We start from the raw sequence: 20,000 nt of genomic DNA on the forward strand, positions 1-20,000 counted from the left end.
GGTACCATGTAACCGATGGGTTATATTAATGTTTTCCCACCTATTCTTACATCTCCTTTTAGTTGACTAAACCTTTTCTTATCCTTCAGCTCTCCCTTAAATTTTCCCTACTACTTTACCCTCATCTCCCGATTCTCCTCTTGATTTCAAAGGGCGGAGGAACTCTTGAGAGTCAACGACCATCCAATAAATGTCTTAAGGCTGTATCATGCGCGGGGACATAGAAATAATCGGACTGAATACCGGGCGGTTAAACCATTGGGAATGAAGGACTCCTAGCCTTGTTAGGGCATCCTTCGAGGAGAAGGTAACTCAGGTAACTGGGATAACTCCGACAGAAAACCTGCGGCTCAGTGTTTACCGATGATGTTGACTTGTTCTTCTTTTCGGATTATGGCTGCTGTTGCTTAGTGAGTGGGGTTGACTCAGTGCACATCCTTTCCTCACTTTAAAAAAAATCTTCTTGCACGGGCATTGCACGATAACAACATTGATTGATTGATTAAATTAATTAACTAATTCATGATTGTTGATAGCGCTGTGAGTCTCAACTGAATGGCTGGCTGTGGCCTTGAAAAGCAAAAAATCAATGATGTACCACAACAGTATAAAAATAAATGGCAGTAAGGACTCTGGAACCACATCAGCTGAAGGAGTCTGGCCCGGCAGGGGCTCCAGAGCATCACAGTCTGAACCTAGCCGTCATCATGCTACTGGGATAGAACCAAAGAAAATATTGAATATTGGCTGTTGGAATGTACGGACACTGCTTGACCGCAAGTCCTCTGAATGTCCTGAAAGAAGGACTGCGCTTGTTGCGAAGGAGCTTCAATGCTATGATCTTGACATCGTTGCTTTATCTGAGACGAAATTACCTGGAGATGGTCATCTTACAGAATCTTGAGGAAAATATACATTCTTTTGGAAAGGGAGGAATGAAGAGTTTAGAGGAGAAGCTGGAGTAGCATTTGCTGTTAAGACTACTCTTGTGGACAAGTTGGAATAATTCCCAGTCGGAATTAACGAGCGTCTTATGTCCATGAGAATTCCATTGACTAAAGGAAATTATATGACTTTGGTGAGTGTGTATGCTCCAACTATGTGCTATACTGATGACGAAAAACTTTCTTTCTACCATGCTTTGAAGGGCATTATAAGAAATATCCCTCGGGCAGACAAAGTCATCGTACTGGGTGACTTTAATGCTAGAGTGGGTAGGGATTTTAACACATGGACTGTAATTGGAAAGCATGGGGTGCGAAAGTGTAATAGTAATGGCATGCTTTTGCTGCAGATGTGTGAGGAGCTGCGTCTGTGTGTTACCAATACCACGTTTCAACAAAATAATAAGTTTAAGACTACATGGATGCACCCTACATCTAAAGAATGGCATATTCTGGATTACATCCTTGTTAGGGTGCGTGACAGACAGGATGTGCAGTGTGTTTGTGTTCTTCGTGGAGCTGAGTGTTGGACTGACCACCGCCTAGTACGTGCAAAAGTGAAATTAGTCACAAAACATAAAATCCGAGCTGCAGGGATTACCCTGCCTAAAAGACTGAATGTTGATCGTTTTAGGTGTAATAGTGTGAAGAGAACTTTACTAGAGGAAATGAATGCTGCAGATATTGGGGAGGATTGGCCGACCCTTAAAAAGTCAGTTTATGATATAGGCAAGAAAGTTCTGGGATTGATACAAAGAAAGCTCCAAGATTGGTTTAAAGAAAATGATGAACATATAGTTGATTTATTGGCTGATAAAAGACGTACTTTGTCACGCTATTTGTCAGCAAAGCCACAGGAAAGGCAAGTGTTCCATAGGGAACTCAAGGACGTAAAATCACGTGTGAGGCAAAGGCTCTCAGAGATGAGGGATACGTGGTGGAGTAAGAAGGCCGATTAGATACAGGCGGCACCAGATTCCAATAGCACAAAGCTGTTGTATGGTCTCTTGCGAGAAGTTTATGGACCGACGTCTTCCCTGATGACACCACTCCGAAGCAGGGATGGTAAAGAACTTCGTTATTCACAAGGAATTCTGCGAAGGTGGCAAGAACACTTTGATGAACTTTTGAATCAGCAGTCTGTAGTTAGTGAGGATGTTCTCAATCTCATCCCTGGATTACCTGTGAAGGCAGAACTCGCAGAACCACCAAAGTTGGAAGAAGTTGCAATGGCTATCTCAAGGTTGAATAATGGGAAGTCCCGGGTATGGATGGCATACATGCGGAGTTGTTACATAATGGTGGTGGGAAACTTCTGCAGAAACTTCATTCTTTGTTTGGTACTAGTGAATCTGTACCTGAGGACTGGAGAGATACAGTAATGGAGGTCCTGTATAAGGGAAAGGACAACAGGAATGATTGTGGTAATTATAGGGGAGTATCATTGCTGTCTGTCGTAGGAAAGGTTTTATGCAGGGTACTTCCGGATCGTCTGCTGAAATACGTTGCAGACTGTGTTCTTCCAGAAAGTCAATCTGGCTTTCGTGTGGGACGTGCACTACTGATATGATTTTTTCAGCTAGACAGCTTCAGGAGAAGTGTGTGGAACAGGGTCTCGATTTGTATCAGGTTTTTGTCGATCTGACGAAAGCCTTTGATACCGTCACTAGAAAAGCATTGTGGAAAGTCTTCCAGAAACTTGTGTGTCCTGAAAAGTTACTTGCTTTGGTTAGGTCTTTTCATGAAGACATGAATGGTAGGGTGAATGTTAGAGGGAAAATGTTGGAGCCTATTTCAATACAAAATGGAGTGAAACAGGGGAATATTCTGGCACCGACCCTATTTGCCATATATTTTGCGATGGTGTTCTGTATTGTATTTAGAAACTGCAGATACGGTGTTTACATCCATTATCAAACCTCTGGCAGCATATTTACTATCAGGCGCTTTGCTGCGAAAACAAAGGTATTTACCTCTATCATGATAGACCTTTTGTATGCAAATGATTGTGAGCTAGTAGCATACACAGAGATTGATATGCAACACATTTTGAAAGAAGTTTGCTCGATGAAACGTGTACATAAGCGGATTCATGTATTCTCATGTATGTGAGTTTCCAGCGATATCATGATTCTATTAGTCAATAAGAATACAGCGGGGGCCGATACACATACACACACACACACACTGCCTTAGGATTGACAGTCAATCTCAAGAAAACTGTTGTCATGCATCAACCTGCTCCTGGTAAGCAATATAGTGTACCAAATATCTATGTGTATGGTAAATGACTTGATGTAGTTGATCAGTTTATCTACCTGGGAAGCACTATTAACACATATAGCGATTTGGATAATGAAATTCCATATAGAATTAGGAAAGCAAGTGTTGCTTTCGGAAGGCTAGAAAAGCGCCTCTGGAGTCGGTGAGACATATGCAGAAAGACAAAGATAAAGGTGTACAAGACATATGTGCTCTTTTCTCTTCTCTATGCCTGCGAGACGTGGGTCACATATCGATACCACCTTAAACAACTGGAACGTTTCCATCAGATGTGTCTCAGACGGATCTATGGCATTAAGTGGAAGGACCGCATCAGTGATCTTGAAATATTGGAAGGCTCTCGGTGTGAAAGCAAAGGCTCAGATGGAGCGGTCTAATGGCCAGGATGAAGGATTCAAGGATGCCAAAACAACTCTTTTATGGAGAGTTAGCTAAAGGAGAACGACCTCCACATAAACCAAAACGGAGGTATAAGGACTTGCTGAAAGCTTCCTTAAGAGATGCTTACATCACTCCTGACACATGGGAAGTCATAGCTATTGATCGTAGCAGGTGGAGAAGGATTGTGCACGAGGGGACAGCCACTTTTGAGAAATCTCGAGTGGCACTTGAGAAAGTAAGGAGGGATGTCAGGAAGGGCATCGCTGTTACACTTCCAAATGGGAGGGGTCTTCCTATGATGTTGACATGCAGTGTCTGTGCAAGACCCTGCCTCAGTAAAGCTGGACTCAAGAGCCATCTTCGTAGTCATAAAGCGAGACAGATGAGTGACAACCTGGCCACTTGTGGTGGTGTAATACACCATACTAATCATATCTGTCGGGCATGTGGAAGAGAGTGTAATTCGGCAGGAGGACTTAAACGACATGCAAAGGTACATGAAGCCCATTTACAACAACAGCCGGCTATTACCGGTAAAGGTTTTAGTTGCCAATTCTCTACAAGACATTGTAGATCTTTAGCTGGGCTAAAAAGTCACATTCGGTCACAGCACCAGTAACAGTTAAGCTTCGTGCAATGGCCATGCTCAATAACGAGGGGGCAGCAATAATATATATATATATATATATATATATACACACACACACACACGCACACACGCACACACACATATGCTCTCTTTCACTTTCTCCCCATTCATCACCCTCTTGTACTATCTTATATCCCTCCCCGCCACTACACACTCAATAACACTATAAAATGGTCAAAACTTAAAGATCTTCCCCAAGATCTTCCCCAAGGAGTAAACATCCTGACCAACTACAAAAGGAACCAGCAAAACATTTTTTTCTTCTTCCCTCACTCCCTTTTCTCCCTTCCCCTCTTTTTCTTTAATACTTCTTCCAAATACAAAAACACACACACACGCACACACACACACATGCTCTCTCTCTCTCTCTCTCTCCCTCTCTCTCCCCATTCATCACCCTCTTTTACTATCTTATTTTTTTTTCTTTACTACCCACAAGGAGCTAAACACAGAGAGGACAAACAAGGACAGACAAACGGATTAAGTCGATTATATCGACCCCAGTGCGTAACTGGTACTTAATTTATCGACCCCGAAAGGATGAAAGGCAAAGTCGACCTCGGCGGAATTTGAACTCAGAACGTAGCGGCAGACGAAATACGGCTACGCATTTCGCCCAGCGTGCTAACGTTTCTGCCAGCTCGCTATCTTATATCCCTCCCTACACAGAAACACTATAAAATGGTCAAAACTTTTTCACAGGAACTTAGTTCGATTTGAAAACCCCACTAGAATGGGAGAAAGCGCTAATATATAATATATGATCTAAGTTATATGATGTATAACTAAGTTATATGATGTATAAAACATGTAATATACAAATAAATATCTGTAAATATAAAACCATCCGAATTTCTGAGTACCTCATTTCTTCTAATATATATATCTTTATATATAAAAGTGAAGTTGTGTGTCTGTCTCCTACGATTTAGATTCCTAAATACTCCCACATTTTGCGGTGCAGTTTAACCAAAACCGGGTATCTTATAGTCGTGATTCATATCGAGCCCTTCTGGGTATTAGCGCGCGTCTACGATGAGTCTACGATTTAAAAAAAAAATTGCCATCATTTTTTTCAATTTTAATGCATTTTTTCGCTATTATATAAGGGAAGTAACTCTCTAAAATGTCTACGATGAGTCAACGATTTAAAAAAAAATTACCATTTTTTTTTTTCCATTTTTAATGCATTTTTTGCTATTTTTTTGGCTATAACTCTCTAAAAATGCTTATATAGTTATTTCCCTGACAAACCCGAGCAACGCCGGGTGTTACTGCTAGTATATATATATATACATACATACATACATACCTATATATATATGTATATATATATATATTATATATATATATATATATAATATATATATATATATAATGAAATCCATCATTGAGATCTCTAATGTGACTAGTTTTGTGCGTGTTCTATGTATTTGAATTCCTCGTGTACAATATTATAGAGGGAGGGTCTTATGCCTGTACGAAACACAGCGACAATAACAACAGCAAACAAAAACAAGTCTGATGTGCGCAGTGAAAACAAATTTCCAAGTCCATCTCTAAACATCACAAAATTTACGAATAATTTCTAAAGTCTCTTCACGCTTTATTTTGATGAGATGTTTTTCTTTTGTTCTTCGAATCGTTGTAACAAAAACTTCTATTTATTTATTTATTGTTGCTTTTTTTTTATTTTGAATCCAAAAGCTGGTCTTATTGTTAGAGCTCACGTAGCTTAAAGAGTAATGAAACCAAATGATAGAGAGACAGATACAGGCAGATAGACAGACAGCGAAAGAGAGAATGAGATCGTGGAAGGATTTATTCTCTTATCTCTTTGTTACTGATATCCTTTTCTTTTAAATTTTTGCCCCCTTCTATCCGTAGGGTAGTTGAGTTAGTAAGAATGGTTAACTCGTTGGATCAGGTATGTAAAAAAAGAAATTGTCACTATCACCCGATACTCTGAGTTCAAATCTGAGGCCAAATTTACCTTAGATTCCTTCGGAGTTCAATAAGACTAATATCAGGAATATATTAAGTTGAATCAATTAGAGGCGGGGAGCTGGTAGAATCGTTATCACGCCGGGCAAAATGCTTAGCGGCATTTCTTCACGTGTTACGTTCTGACTTCAAATTCCTCCGAGATCGATAAATAAGTAGCAGTTAAGCACTGCGGTTCGATATAATCAACTTACTCCTTTCGTCAAAATTGCTAGCCTTGTGCCAAAATTTGAACCCAATATAAGATCAATTGGTTATAGGACTCTTCCACGAATTTATGGTTTTGTATGGGAGAAATCTATGCCGCCCTTTCTCTGTTTCATCTTCGTATTCCTCTCCTTTTTATCACTCATACTCACTCGCCTCATACTCACCTTATTTCTGTCATGCAATCTTATTTCCTCGCTTTATTTAGCTCCTCTTTTTCTCTTTTATTTACTCACCAACCTACTCTCCAATCATCTATTTTCCGTGACCCAACCCGACTCGACCCAACCATCCGGTTCTTGTTATGTTTGGACTAACATACAATAAATAATTGTTCAACATAAGACGTTCAAATCTGCCTCTTTGTTACACAACAGCCATTGTATTGGTTTTCATAAGCAATTGAAGAAGTTTGCTCGATGAAACGTGTACATAAGCGGATTCATGTATTCTCATGTATGTGAGTTTCCAGCGATATCATGATTCTATTAGTCAAGAACAACACAGCGGGGGCCGATACACACACGCACACACACACACACACACACACACACACACCACACACACACACACACACACACACACACACATCTCTCTATGTTTGTATGTGTGTGTGTTTGTGTATATGTGTGTGTGTGTATGTGTGTGTGTGTGTTTAGTTGCGTGTTTCTATATAAAAATATCAGTGCTGGTGGATGCATGTATAGTGTATGTTATTCTATAAATAAACTTGTTTGAAAAAATATGCGCTCAACAACTACAGTACGTGTGATTATATATTTAGATATCTCTGTATGTGTTTTAGGATCATATATAGGTGCATATGTATGAGAAATGCAGATTTGAATGGATATAAGTGTGCGTGTCTGTGTCGTGCGAGTGTCTAATTAAAATATAAGAGAATTTGTGAAAGGTTGTAATTTTACCGGCTATCTCTACTGCTCGTTTAAAAGCATGCAGCTTACACACACACACACACACACACATATATATATATAGGTTTATTAGACACATATGCGTTTGTGTCTTTATGTATGTATGTGTGCGTGTGTGTAGGATTTGTATGTGTATGCGTTTGTATGTGTGTGTGTGTGCTTATATATATACACATAAATATATATAATGTAATCTCTCTCTATATAAACGGCAGTTTGTCTGTGCGTTTTCTGTGTGTCTGTTTTCTCGTACCCTCACTCTGACCACGGCTTTCAACCGATTCTGATGAAACTTGACACACACATAGCCCAATGTCATAATTCAAAACTAACGCAGCGAAAATTTTGAAAAGTTCCCCCAGTTCTGAAAAAAATCGATAAATTCGACATGGGGTCGAGAATCAGAAACCCAAACCACAGACCGTCTAGGGGACGCAACTCCACCTTTTTTAACTCTCAACAAAAATTTACCATCATTTTTTTTCCATTTTTTTGCTATTTTTTGGCTATAACTCTCTAAAAATGCTTTATAGTTATTTCCCTTACAAACCCGAGCAACGCCGGGCGATACTGCTAGTATAATATATATACGTATAAATGTGTGTGGTAAGTAGCTTGCTAACCAACCACATGGTTCCAGTTTCAGTCCCATTGCGTGGAACCTTGGGCAAATGTCTTCTACTATAGCCTCGGGCCGACCAAAGCTTTGTGAGTGGATTTAGTAGCCGGAAACTGAAAGAAGCCCGTCGTATGTATGTATATATATGTGTGTGTGCGTGTGTGTGTGTATGTGTGTCTGTATATATTTGTATGTCTGTGTTTGTCCCCCCAACATCGCTTGACAACCGATGCTGGTGTGTTTACGTCCCCGTAACTTAGCGGTTCAGCAAAAGGGACCGATAGAATAAGCACTAGGCTTACAAAGAATAAGTCCTGGGGTCGACTTGTTCGTCTAAAGGCGGTGCTCCAGCATGGCCGCAGTCAAGTGATTGCCCTGACATGGTTCACACTTCATTAACCGTTCATCCGAGGAGAAATACGGCCTCGTTTCTTTGCGCAGATACCTATTATAATCAGGCATATCTGTAGAGGCTAATTTGCATGGCGAGCATTTGTCGGTGCGTTTGTGTGCATGTATGTAGATGTATGTATGCATGCATACATACCAAAATGCACAAAAGTAAAATACACACAAGTAATTTGATACTTCTTGAAGCACAAGTTGTCTTTATTTTAGCTCCTTTGTGCTTGTAAAACCGTATTTATAACGCTAAATTTCTGTTTTGATTAAAATTTGTTTGAAACATTATTAATGTAAAGAAAAGAAATGAGAAGATTAAAATACAATTATTGGATGACAATGAAGGAGAAAATAGCACTACTACAACAGCTACTACTACTGTAACTACTACTACTACTGTAACTACTACTGCTGCTGCTGCTACTACTACTACTACTACTACTACTACTACTACTACTAATAATAATAATAATAATAATAATAATTATTATTATTATTATTATCATTATTATTGTTTCATTTATTATTTCACTAGGGCCGACATATAGGGACGATACAGTAGACATGGAGAGTGGGGATTTTGCACAGAAACAACGATTACACAATTAAAACAATAACAATGACATCCAACAAAAGAATATAATAATGAAAGTTCCCCAATAGGGGTGGAAGGTAACCACCTGGAGTTGGCTCAGGTACCCCGCCAATCCTGAACCACACGACGCTTCGAGGGCATCTGAGAAGAGCACCCTTCTCCCTCTCAAATTCGCTAGTCTACAGGTGAATTCATTACATTCGCTACATTCAACCACCTTTTAGCAAATGTACTGGGAGGCAGCATTTCTCTCTCCATCCTCATCTTCCTTTCCAAATGAAATTTGAAAAAATTGATGAGTGATTGGCCGAAGAGGAAAGTGTCTGTCTTCAGTCCTTTCAACCTGGTCCACCATACATCCTCTTTCGCGGCTGCTTTCAAACAGAGGAAAATTACCTGGCCTTCCAGACCGATGGAAAGCGCCAGATCGATCTTCACTATAGACTCGTCCGATAGCCGGATCCGGCCTACACGTGATAACAGCTGTTCAACATAATAACTCCACAAGTCAGTAATGCAAGGACTCTGGACGAGTGCGTGCACAACGGTTTCGTCGCTTTGCGCGCATCTCGAGCAGGTCCGTCTAATAGCACTTCCGTGCGTGTAGAGTTTATCTCGAACCGGCAGTACCCCCTGATAGCACTGTCAAGGTAGGGATTTCTGGAAGTTATCCGTCATCCCCGGCTCGAAAGTCCTCTCGAACAGACCGATTAGTTCGACTTCGTCAACGCCTAGCGTCTCTCCAAGTGCGTTATCGCTCTTTCCCGCCACTAACCCTCTATGGAACTCAAGAGTTGATGTTCCAATGATCGCATTGCTCACCGGGTAGAGGGCAGTGAGTGCCTGGCAACATTCCAGATGCCAGTCACCCCTCCTCGGTCTCTTATAGACCCAGGACTGCAGCTCAGTCAAGGAGACAAGCTAGGGAAAAGCATGTTTGACAAATGGCGACCACACCTGTTCACCTTTAGGTAGAATATCTGGAGATGTCGCAGGCTCAGCATATGTCTGTGCATTAGACAAAAGGCAAGACGTACCTAAAAAGGCTTCCACACGCCTCAAGAAATCTGGCCGCTGGGCTCCGGTAGGAGCGTAGACTGCCACCAGTCTAAAGACACTACCTTCATTATTGCTCACGTCCCAAACCACCCACTTCCTGTCCAGGTCCCAGAAGATCAACTTTACCTCGAGATCCAGTTCTTTCCTAAACAGCACTGCCACTCCACCTCCCATTCCCGACTGACTAACATATACAAAGATCTGTTAGTCGTCGAACATGGGAGCCAGTGCGCGTGTATTGGAAATCCTGGTCTCACTGACAGCAATTATATCCAACTCAGATGTCGTTGAGACCAGATGTCGTTGAGCAGGTGCCCTTGGTTCCAGGGTGATCCCAGGCCTCGAACATTAAAACATCCTACTCTGAGAGTGGCCATGTTGGCAATCTAAAGAGAGAAGAGAAAGGTTTACTTACCCCCCGGTGTGTTATGAAGGTCGGGTGGTTCGACTTCCATTATTGTCTTTTGGGGTGGTGGTGGGGGAACCCCTTTAAGAGCCTCGATATGAGTCTCACGTTCGTGATTCCCACGTCCTCCGGAAAGCTCTCTCGAATTTTTGTGTAGGAATCGAATGACATTTGCGCCAGAAGTAAATCTTCTGGTACGCGAAATGTGTTCGATTCGAATATCACCCCTGTTTCAAATTCCGTGTTTTGTGCTACGAGGAACATCAGTTGTCCCTTCTGATGTATACGAAGCTGGATGTTTTTGTGTTGATGTTGTTTAATTTGTTTGCTTGACTGCAGTGGTGATGGCCCTGTTGTTTCTGCTGTATCTGCGTGTGCTGTGGGTGTGGTGTCTGCAGTTTTAGATGTTTGTGTGAGTGTCTGTTCCTGTTTAGATTGTTTGCGTTTGGGGGGATTCTGGTGATAGTGATGATGTTGGCTGTGTTTGTGTTGGTGGTGTTCGTATTTTTTATTGTGGGTGTTGTTATGCTTTGTGGAGATTTTCTTTTGTGCTTTCTTTTCGTTTTGCTTTTTTGGGGGGTGGGGGGCTTTTGGTTTTCCTTCATCTTCACTACTGGAAAATGAAGGGTCTGTTGCTGTAAGTGTGTCTGTGTATATGTTTATAATCTTGTTTATGTGCCTATTTTTATTTGGTGTGAGTGGAGAAGGAGAACTTTCCTTGCTTCCCCGAGTGGGGTTAATGTCTTTGTTGTTATTGCTCGTGGTTTTGCCGGTGCTGATGTTGCTTGTGATTCTCGTCCCGGCGTACGCAGCAGTGGAGGCCTTTAACTCCATGCACTTTGTACCAGTTGGGGGCAGCGAGCTTGCAAATGAGTCGTTTCTCCACACCTGAAACAACGAGGCTTTTTGCCCTCAGTCATGATATATATCTGGAGACCGAAGTGGTCCGGGATTTTTTTTATGTTTTCGGATATGATCTTGAGAAGTATCTTCAGGTCAACCCTGGACCAGTCCTCCATGGCAGTTCCTGTCGCCTCTATCGGGACAGTATTCGTCCCTTCCACGATTACGCATCCCAGAAGCCACCAAATATCTAGTCCTGGGGCATTCTAGGAATGGGGACATGGGCTGTACGTTTCCCTATGTGGGAGGGGTACATGATGACTTTGTTATTTTGCAGGGGGTCATTGAATGATTCATAGCGAGGGCTTCTGACTTAAACAGCACCGAAAGATATCGTATTGTTTGCCCCTCGCTTTGTAGTCGATGTCATTTCTAATGCACCTCAGCGCCGCCTCAATATCTAATTCGGCTATTAAAGCTGCATCTACTGAGATGCATCTGAAAAGCATCGTTGTTCTCTCCACTGCTTCAATTGCTTCGGATGGGATAGTCAGGTTGGCCCAAGTCTTCTCTTGTTTTATTACTTTCCTTGCCTGTGGTGGTATCTGCTCTCTATTTGTGAGGTCTACGGTAAAGCGATGTTTGTTCTTCTTTGCTACTACTGCTGCTGCGAACGTGTTTTTGTTATTGTTATTGGTATTGTTCTCGCTGTTGTTTTTGTTGTTGTTAATGTTGCTGCTGTTGTTGCTGCTGGTGTTGTTGTTGTCGTTGTTCTTATCGATGTCGCTGGTGGTGGTTTTGTTTCTGTTGATGTCGTCGCTTTTGCTCTCGTTGTTGTTGTTGTTGTCGCTATCTCTACTGCCGCTGCTGTTGCTGTCTTTTTCGTGGTTGTTGTTGCTATCACTATTACTACTGCTGTGGCTGCTGTCACTGTTGTGTTAGTGTTTCTGCTACTATTGTTGTTACTGTTAGTTGGACTTTGTACCATGATAGTTTTGTTTTTTTTCCTCCTCCCCTTCCCTTCTACTGTTGCCCGTAACGGTGCGAAGGGGAGGGAAGTCTTCATCCGTTATCATATTCCTAGGAGGGTTTGTTTTGTTTTTTCTCAACTCTTTCAAGACACGATCTGCCATCTTCTTGAGTTGTATTTGATTCAATTAAATATAATGCCCACCGGAATTATTTGGTGGGCTGAAAATCGCCCCTCTGAGGGCTACACAACCATAACAAACCAGTAACAGGCTCGTGGAGCTTCTATTCACAACTTGGAATAAAATAATTATACCAATCCTGGTATAAATAAATATTTTGAACTGGACTTACTTAGAGCGTTCGAAAACACGTTCGAAATGTTCCGCAGCAAATATAATAATAATAATAATAATAATAATAATAATAATAATAATATAATAATAATAATAATGATAATGATAATAATAATAATGATACTAGGCCAATGTGATGAAAAATGGAGCAGACCCAAAATGCCGATTCTGCAACGACATGATTGAAACAGTGGACCATCTAATCTCTGGATGTAAAGTCTTAGCACCAGTGGAGTATAAATTAAGACATGACAGAGTTGTCCAATATCTACACTGGCTAATAAGTCGGCATTACAATATCAAAACTGCCGAAAAGTAGTATAATCACCACACTGAAGCTGTAACTGAAGGAGAAAATGTAACGATTCTGTGGGATTTTCCAGTTCATACAGACCGAACCATCAAAGCCAATAAACCAGATATTGTTGTGAAAGACCAAAACAATAAAGTTTGCTTATTGATCGACATGAGCATCCCCTGTGATCATAATATCTCGGCGAAAGAGTTTGACAAGCTCAGAAAATATAAAGACCTGCTCATTGAAATTGAGAAAATGTGGCATCTCAAGGCGGTTACAATACCAGTGATCGTAGGAGTACTAGGAATGATCAAGAAAGGAACAGAAAATTATATGAGAATGATCCCTGGCTTACCATCCCTGCAAAAAGTGCAAAAGATTGTCCTAACTGGTACATCACACGTATTGAGAAGAGCATTGTCGATGTGAGAACTATTACTACCCATGTATTTTAATTTAATTTTAGAAAAAAATGAACGAACTAGTGAGTTTAGTTTAATGGCCTACCAATGTATACTATGAGTTTGTTTGCCCTAGGAGTCGGGAAGACACTCGGCAAGAAATGGAAACAAATTTGAAAGAAGAAAAAAAAGGAAGAAAAAAAAAATAATAATAATGGTACCAATTTTTTTCCACGAGGACGGCCATTTTGGGGGAGGGGATGTGTCGATTACATTGATCCCAGTGTTCCACTGGTACTTAGTTTATCGACCCCGAAGGAATGAAAGGCAAAGTCGACCTCGGTGGAATTTGAAAACAATATGCAGCGACGGGCGAAATACAGCAAAGCATTTCGTTCAGTGCGCTAACGATTCTGCCAGCTCACCGCCTCTATGATGATGATGATGATGATAATAATAATAATAATAATAATAATAATAATAATAATAATAATAATAATAATAAAATAATATGACTTTTATTTGCGTCCATGCGGAAGGATGAGGGGACGTTACAAAATTATAAAGTGTGAGGATGTACATGGAGTGGAATGGATGACTTTTAAAAAGTATACATGATATAAGAAATAAAAAAACAAATGATGATTATGGTGGTGGTGATGATGATGATGCAATTCATCATATACAGAAGAACTTCTCGGGCCAATCGAGGGACCCTGCCACCCAAGGGCAAGTGTTTTCCGTCAACCACTCTTCCCGTTTTTACTGCTTTCACCCAACTTTCAGTAAATTCACTCGAGGACAGTATTCCCTTCTCCACACCCACCTTCCTTGTCATCCTCTTCTCGACACTTGTCATCTGAAACTTGAAAAAGTCAATGAGGGATCTACCAAAGAAGAAAGTCTCTATCTTTATACATTACATTCAAGTCCACCACAGAACCTCTTTCGCTATCGCCAGTGCTTTACCTGCCCGTAGAAAAGCAATCATCTGCGACAAGAGTTACTCAACATAATTCCATGAGTTAACAATGCTCGGTTACTGAACGAGTGCGAACCGAACGGTTTCATCGCTTCGTACGTATCTCGGACAAACCGGTCTGATGGCATGTCCGTTCCAGTAGAGGTTATCTTGAACTGGTAGCGCTCCTCGGTAGCACTTCTATGACAAAGATTTCTGAAAGTTATCAATGAGAGTCCCCGATTGGAATGCCTTCCGGAATAGACTAACCAGTTACTTTTCGTAGACGCCCAGCGTTTCCCCAAGGATGTTGCTATTCTTCCCCGTCACTAACAGGTGGGTTAGTGACGGGGAAGTTGAACACTGGGATGAGTATAATCGGCTTAACTCTCCCCTTGGACTTACTAGCCTTGTGTCAAAATTTGAAACTATTATTATTATTATTATTATTATTATTATTATTATTATTATTATTATTATTATTGTTATTTTCTTTCAATTTTGTTTCCATTTCTTGCCGAGTGTCTTCCAAACACCTACGGCAAAGAGACTCACTGTATACATTGGTAGGCTATTAAAATAAACACACCAGATTGTTCATGGACAAAGTCATGTGATAGAAAAAATAAATATATTAATATTATTTCCACATTAACTTCAAGGGCTGCAATGTATGAGAGGAAATTCTATCTTAGAAAATGTATCGGAAAGTACATATGCAATAAACAGGTTTAGGAGTAAAACATAAATACAATATACAATAAAACAATATATTTAACAAACAATGCCACCTACCGAAACAAGACTGGGACCCCACCGCTTAGGCAGGACCAGCCCATTGTCACATTGATTCTGCATTATGATTGAGTTCAGGGTTCTAGTTATTTTCTTGAGAGGAGGACAGCACTCAACCATTTATATTCGGTAAGTATACAATTCTATTGATCGATGCGAAGATTTAACACAGTTATGATTGTGATGATTATTATTGTTACCATTAGCATCATCGTCGTCATCATCGTCTTCACCATCACCACCATCACAATCATAATCATCATCCTCATCATTACTAACACCATCATCATCATCATCACCATCATCACCAACATCACCGCTACCATCACCACGATCACCACCCTCTACCATCATCATCATCATCATCATCATCATCATCATCGTCATCTTCATCCTTGGAATCGCCGCCATCCTCCTCCTCACCTCCCCTTCATCATCATCATCATCATCATCATCATCATCATTATCATTATCATCATCAATGTATGAAAATGACTTTTTCCTCACTAATTTAGCTACAGTCCTCATCCCGGAGATTTAGATATTTATTTATCCTCGACACAAAAGCAACAACAATAACAACATAATAATAACCAATACAATAACGACAACTGACAATGATGCGAAACGTAGCCCCATTTGCAACAATATCAACAACAGTAATGATAGTGGTAGCAAGCGCCACCAGACGAATGGCAAACACCTAACAAACATTTCTATGAAGTATAATATTCAGTAGCAACAACAACAACAACAGCATTAACTGTCTTTACAAAAGCAACAATTCAATTAAACATACTACCAATATCAACAACAATGAGAATAACAGGAACAGCAATAACAGAAACATGGCCAGAAACTAACATACATACACATTACATAGACAAGTAAACAGCCAAACGCGCAGAAAATACAAAATATAACGTTAAAGGGACATAAGAAAACCAGAAAATAAACAACGATGCAACAACAACAACAATAACAATAACAACAACAACTATGGCAGTAAAATATAACTAAAGAACACCAATGAGAACAAAAGCCGGAACGACAACAACAATAATGATGATGGTGATGATGATGATGATGATGATGATGATGATAAGAAGAAACAACAACAACAACGACAATAATAATAATAATAATAATAAAAATAAAAATAATAATAATAATCATGATAACTAAATAATATAAACGAAATGTATATATAAAGATGTCTGTGTGAATAACTAGAACTAAATAAACAAAGATGGTTGTATAAAGGCTTAAATAAATTTTTCTAGACGAAAGGTATGGCGGTCTCTTATAGTTTCTTTTGAAGCCCGAAAGAAAAGCAGGATCGGCTGATGAGAATAAGAGGTTGCAATGAAGGAAATCACAGAAATAGAAGCAAGTTCAAATAGAACAATGGGGTAGAGAAGCCACAGCAGTGTTGTTTTCATGGTAACTGTTTTTAATTGCCGCAATTTCTTTTTAAAAGAACTACCATTATGAATACTGAAAGAAAGAAAGAAAGAAAGAAACAAACAAACAAACAAAAGAAAACAAACAAGCAATAAATAATAATTATATATATATATATATATAAAAGAATGTTGACAGCGGCGGAGGAGGAGTGGAAGGAACTTCTATTCAGTTAATATTTTTATTTTATTCTGTTAATTTACTCCTGTTTTATATACGTATTCATTACGAAGTTTTTCTTTATGCCTTCCATATTTTTTCCTCCGCTATACATGCGCAGATACGGTAATGTATATACATATATGGAAGCAAGTTATTCGCCTACATAAACACTGTGTGTATGTGTTAATGCGTACAATGTACCTGTACTTATTTATCTATTTATTTATTTCTCCCGCTCTTTTACACACACATACACTTCATGTACACGCACACACACACATATATATGTATATGCACACATACACACATGTATATATACAATTGAAAGTGCCTCCGTTGCTGTAAATAATGTAGTTGTTATTTTCTTCTTTTCTGTTTAATATCATCAACGAATTTCCCTTAATTCATTGTTTTCTTAATTTCTGTCTTCTTGCTTAAGAAATCGCTTTCCTCCTCCTGCTCCTCCTGCTCCTCCTCTTCCTCCTTGTCATCAACATCCCGCAGATGATCATGTTCACGATCGGCATGCTCCTCCTCCTACTCCTCCCCTCCCCTCCCCTCCCCTCCTCCTTCTCCTCCTCCTCGTCGTCGGCGTCGTCATCACCATCATAGCTGGTTGTTATTTGTTGTTGTTCTTGTATTGTTGTCGAACGCGTGTGTAAAAACGGTTATATTTTCATTGTTGTCATTATTATTATATTATTATTATTATTATTATTATTATTATTATTATTATTATTATTATTATTATTATTATATTATTATTATTAACATCATGCTTGTTTATATTCATAGGTTTTGTTTTACTGTTGCTGCCGTTGTTTACGTTTTTTTCTTCTTTATGATGCATTTTATATTTTTTCTTTTGTTATTGTTATTGTTGTTGTTGACAGCATTTCATTCTATTGCACAGTCGCGTCCTATTCTTGTTAATCTGCTAATTGCTAATTCATTTATTTATAGCTGTTATTCATCACAGTTTCTCGAGCTGTTGTTACAGTTGTTGTTGTTATTGTTGCTGTTGATGATGATGATGTTACCATCATCGTCGAAGCACTTCTGTTGATGTTGTTGGCGGTGTTATAGGTGATGGTGGCGTAGTTGGTGTTATTACCATTCGTTTGCTACACTTCATAATTTTTGTATCACCTTTGTCTCCAACAACACCGGCCGGCACCACCACCACCACCACCACCACCACCACCACCACACCACCACCACCACCACCACCTCCACCTCCACCACCTCCACCACTTCCACCACCATGAGCAGCAGCACCTACAGTGGCACCAGCACCAGCAGCAACACCAGCAGCAACATCAGCATCGCCACCACCATCACCACTACCACCACTGGCCCAACATTACCACCTTCAACATCAGTAGCAGTAGCAGCATCACCAACACCACCGCCTCCACTACGGCCACCACGAGCACCAGCATCACGAGCACCAACAACAACAACACCATCATCAACACCATCAACACCGGCACTGGCCCTGCACCGCCACCACCACCACCACTACAACCATTACCACCACCACAAGCACAACACAACTATAACCACTACAGCCTGTACTATTACCACCACTGATACCACCATCCGCATCACCAAGAGCGCTGTCTACACAAGCACAACAACCACCAAACGGAAAGCCAACACGACGACGACGATGACCACCACCACCACCACCACCACCATCAACACTATTGCCTCAACCATTAACATTATCACTAATACCTCTAGAATACTTCTTTCAGTTTCCGTCTAACAAATCTATTCACAAGACTGGATGGCTTCAGCCTTTAGAAGAAGATACTCACCCAAAGTGACACACAGTGGGACTGAACTCGGAACCATATGGTTGGGAAGCAAGCTTCTTACCACAACGCCACGCCTGCGCCTGTGTGTGTGTTTGTGTGTGTGTGTGTGTGTGTGTGTGTGTGGTGTGTGTGTGTGTGTGTGTATGTATGTATGATGTATGTATGACGTCTGTGCGTGCGAATGTGTGTATAAAATGATAACGCAACACGCAACGATTTCATGAGCACTTATTACGATGTATTACAACTTAACAAACGTAGCTAGGAAGTCCCTTTCATGCTTCATACATGTAGATCCGAAACTTACGTTCATTTGTTGCATCGGAGAACATACTTATCTGTCATTGGAAGAAGAAATATTTATTCAAAATGTCTCGTTTTACAATTGTTTCGGTAGCAATTATACACTACTTTGCGAGAAGACAATTTCGAATAGATAAACTGTTACATCTATACAGTTCTATATTTAAGCGATGAGGAATTATGTACATTATTTATATTATTTACATTTGACGATATTTGTCCTCATCTTGTTTGTTGTCAACACATTTCGGCTGATATACCCTCCAGCCTTCATCAGGTGTCTTGGGGAAATTTCGAACTTGGGTCTTCATTCCCAGTGTATTTTCGATGTTATTATTATTATTATCATTATTATTATTATTATTATTATTATTATTATTATTATTATTATTATTATTATTATTATTATTATTATTATTATTATTATTATTATTATTATTATTATTATTATTATTATTATTATTATTATTCAGGTCACTGCCTTGAATCGAACTGGGAATCGAACTCGGTGTATGCCCATGGGCATATGGCGCAGTGGTTAAGAGCGCGGGCTACTAACTCCAAGATTCCGAGTTCGATTCCAGGCAATGACCTGAATAATAATAATATAATAATAATATAATAATATATAATAATAATAATATAATAATAATAATAATAATATAATAATAATAATAATAATAATAATAATAATATAATAATAATATAATAATAATAATAATAATAATAATATTAATAATAATAACAACAACAACATCGAAAAATACTTTAAAAATGAGAACCCAGGTTCGAAATTTCCCCAAGACAGCCGAAACAAGACGAGGACAAATATCCGTCAAACGTAAATAATGTAAATAATGTAAATAATGTTACATCTATCTATCTATCTATCTATCTATCTATCTATCTATCTATCTATCTATCTATCTATCTATCTGTCTGTCTGTCTGTCTGTCTGTCTGTCTGTCTGTCTGTCTGTCTTTCTGTCTGTCTCTGTGTCTATGTATGTATACGTGTGTGTGTGTGTGTGCGTGTGTGCATGTGCGTGTGTATATGCCTGTGTGTGTGAGTGTATTGGTAATTGTATTTTATGTCAGGTTATATATAAAGCAATTGAAATTGAACTGAAATATTCCACAAT

This window comes from Octopus sinensis, linkage group LG11, assembly GCF_006345805.1.
Source record: "Octopus sinensis linkage group LG11, ASM634580v1, whole genome shotgun sequence".
NCBI classification, from domain to species: domain Eukaryota; kingdom Metazoa; phylum Mollusca; class Cephalopoda; order Octopoda; family Octopodidae; genus Octopus; species Octopus sinensis.